This window comes from Pygoscelis adeliae, unplaced genomic scaffold, assembly GCF_000699105.1.
Source record: "Pygoscelis adeliae isolate BGI_AS28 unplaced genomic scaffold, ASM69910v1 Scaffold257, whole genome shotgun sequence".
Lineage (NCBI taxonomy): Eukaryota > Metazoa > Chordata > Aves > Sphenisciformes > Spheniscidae > Pygoscelis > Pygoscelis adeliae.
Genome location: NW_008825215.1, coordinates 137,440 through 141,271, shown reverse-complemented (window position 1 = coordinate 141,271; position 3,832 = coordinate 137,440).

Sequence of the window (3,832 nt, the reverse complement as noted above, 5' to 3'; positions counted from 1 at the left end):
AGTTTCAAATTAAATTCTGAGCTCATTTATTGAAGGGGCAGTCTGCTTCCTTTCAGAGAAGAGAGGATGTCAAGGTGGAGAGAGGAGGCACCAGAGCTATTTTGAGAGGGAGGGAGGAGGTAAGGGAAATAAATCCTTATGCTTTGAATGAAACAAACAAACACATCCTAAATCCAGAGCAAAATATCCCCTGAGCAGCAAATTGAATCCATTCTGATATGTGGAGACAACAGGAGCTTTTGCCATGTAAAAGCAAAAAGAAGTGAGGAGAGGAGCTGTGTGTCCCAGCACAGTTTCAGCCTGTGCATCACAACAAAGAGTTTCCACTCACACAGACTCAAAATGCTCTTGGAAAGCCTGGCACCCCTGTCCTGAAGCACTTGAGGACAGAGCATTTTCTATTCACAAAGAACTTTCTACAACATCTCCTTGCCATGGATGGAGACGGACTTGGACTCTGTGACATTTTCCATGTTGAGACAGCAATGCTCAGCGTTCACCTTGCTTTGGCTAATACCTGATGATAAGACTTTGAGACGAAACTGCCGTAAGACATATTCAGGAAGTTTGGCTCTTCAAAGCTTCTTGAGGCTGGACACATCTTGAGCATCATCTGCATTCACCACCAGACCAAATAAACAACACCTCCGCAAGAGATGCAACAGGGATGCAGCAACAGGAGTGCCCCTGGGATGCTCCTGACATGTGGCACCGGTGGCTCGGAAGACCTTTGGTGTACCTCCTTCCAGGAAGCTGAAGGTAGGGCAACTCTCTGACATTCTCTTCTCTGCACTCCTCAGACCTAAACTAGCCATAGCTTATCCAGTAGGAATCTTGCACTGGGATAAAAAAAAAATCTGCAATGGGACATGAAGCATTGTAAGTGACAGATTAAGGTTGGGAGAAAGGGGAAGGGGGAGCCAGCCAAAGGGAAATAAAGGACAGTGAGTGGGAAAAGTTTCCAAACAGGACAGTATCTTGCACTTTCTGATTAATATGGGGAGAAAATGGGAAGCTTCTTCATTACCCCAGCCCAAGGACCTGCCCCATGAAGCTCTGGGCTTGAGTCCCCAGCTGTGACAACACATCACAAGTCCATGCACAGCCCAAAGGAGATGCATGCCTGCTCTGCACCCTCACTAGAAGCGGTGGGGGCTCTCCTCTCACTTGTTCAGGGTGAGTTAGTTTGGCAGTGGCTGCATCTGCAGAGATTCTCACTAATGACCTGAGATGAGTGGTGGGGGAGTGGGTGTCATTGCTGAGGATGAGCTGGCCGTGCATTACAAGCATTATCTTCTCTTGGTTACAGTGACTCACTCAGATCCTCCTCTGAGAAGGAATCACTTCACAGTGCTCAGGATTTGGAAGGAAAACCAAAGGGAAAAAGCTTCAAAACCAAGGATTCAACATCAGACCTGCTGTCAGGATCCCCAGCCACCGACTGCCAGATCCACCATCTGAAGGAAAGACTGGCACAGGTAATTACCTCTCATCTTACCCTTGTGGGCCTTTCTTAGCCTCCCCAGTGCCCTGACCCGAAGTACTGAATAGCCCAGGTGCAAATATCTGTGCTGGTGTTGAGACCTTAGCCCCAGTGGTTGCAAGAGGCTGGCACCACCAGATAGGTGGGATTCCAGCTTCTTGATGTAGGAACCCAAGCTCCATCCTCGATGATTAATGCTCTGAGGACAGTGTGCATCATGCATTGCTTTCTGCTGGACCATTGGCAAATGCTTAGGCACCAGTACCTAGTGGGACCTCTAGGCTTCAGACACCTAGTGGGCACAACTGAATATAACTCCATCTCCTGAGAAATCCCCTGTACGCTCCACTTTGGATATCTAACCTGAGCTGCTGCATTGTTTTTCTTTTACAGAGATCCCTGTTGCTGTTGCTGAGTTTCCGTCTCTGTGTCCAAGAGTCCTGCTTTCCCAGGGGAGAAGTGAGTGCTGCAGGAAGGCAGAGGGCAAATCATGCACCAAAGAGCCTCCCACATAGTGCAATGCCGTGTTCAAGGTGCTAAGAGCCAGAATGAAGAGGGGAAGTCACTTCCAACAGGATGAAGAAAAGACTGAGCTGGTCCAGATAGTCCAAGCACAGAAGAAAGTGTTGATAATGAAAAAAGAAACCAAGAGGCAGACCGGAAGAACCAAGTCTGGGCTTTGGGGACAGCAAGGATGCTGGGCTTGTACTAACTGTCTGTTGAGATGATACCATACCTCTGCAATTTGGGGCCACTGGGACTCACCTAAAGAAATCTTCACTAGATTATCAGTTAAAAAAACTTTCCTGATTAACTTTGCCAAATAACTGACCCTACCTAGGCTACGAACCCTCCATGCTGTTAATGCTGTAACTCATTTTTCCTGAGTTGAGGGTAGCTTCATTTCATGCGGGTATCAGTTTTCAAACCTCAAAGGGCTCTGAAGGTTCGGAGAAGCATCCTGCGGTCCAGATGCTTGTCTGAACTGTTTGAGCCTGCACAACTGGGCCAGCTGTCTTGCCAGAAGGGAGACTCTTGTGAGACAGCACGCGCTTCTTGGATCTGCATGGGCCAGAGTTACTACAAGAACTGGGGTTCTTGTGCTGACTTTGGCATGACTGTTTTCATCCAGACCCAGGGAGTGCAGAAGTTGTGCAAAAGACATGAGCTTGAGTGAGTTGGACAAGACAGTTTTGGTTCACATCTCAGCTGAAGAGGTCCAGTTGGTTCCTCTCTCTTCCAGAGCCAACTGTCCCGGGTATGCGTGTGTGCGTGTCAGTGCGGGTGTATGTGTGTTGAGCAATCAAATCCACCTAACCAAATTCTGTGGTGTTTTGTTGCATTTGAACTAAGCCAATGGGATCTAATGTGCATTCCAACAATGCTCAGCAAAAATGTCCAGGACTGGAAAATTATGTAAAACCATGTAAAGGCAGACTTCATAGGCATTATCCCAAGGTCAAAATGATGTTTGATTTTGAGGTGCTCAATTTCCATAGTCCCTTTCAAGGGACCTGACTGCCTGAAGATGCATTTTATTTTCCCATAGACTTTCCTGCCTTTTTAATGAATTAGCCAGTCTGTGCTACTTGATCGTTTGGTCCTGAGGTTTATACATTTTCAGCTGACTTTTTGGAGTGTGCAGAACTGAATCTCCTGGATTGATTTTATTTCAATTATTGCTCCTAGCAGATTGGAGCTTTATTTGTAGCACCCTGGTTTATATTACCAGCTTCTCCAGGAAGGACTGGTAGTTTATTTTCCTGGGGCAGAGTCACGTGAATGAAGAAGTGTGTATGTGTTGTGTCTGTGAAACTTTAAAAATTTCAACCACTGGATTTTTTTTTTTTTTTCCTTAGGCAATTTTACATTTGACTCTGACAAAACTACTTTAGAGTTTTTATTTTTACTAGAGATATTATTAATTCAAGCAACCTTGTACAAAAGGCAAACACATTGAGTCACTACAGGTTATAGTGGTTGAAGCCAAAAGGTCTTTGTAAGCCGACATCACTTGCCCTAGATCTGACTGTATCAGGCAGTTTATTCCTCATGTGTCATGTTGGAGTTACAAGATCACACCAAGCCACTAGAACCTGCCAATAGAATAGTGCTACACTCTATTTGCTATTGTAGCAAAGCCTTTTGTAGATTTATACAATAAAACTTTGAAATATCTGCTTCAATTGTTTTGTGCCTTGCTTTCTGGTCTTTCTTCCTTGGTTCATGGGAAACTTAAGTATCCATTGCCCCCTGAAAATTTGATCTTGTCAGCCATTTGGGCTTATTTGACTCATGAAATCTTCCTTCTCAGCAAAAGCAGAAGATTGACATAAAAATGAAATGTAC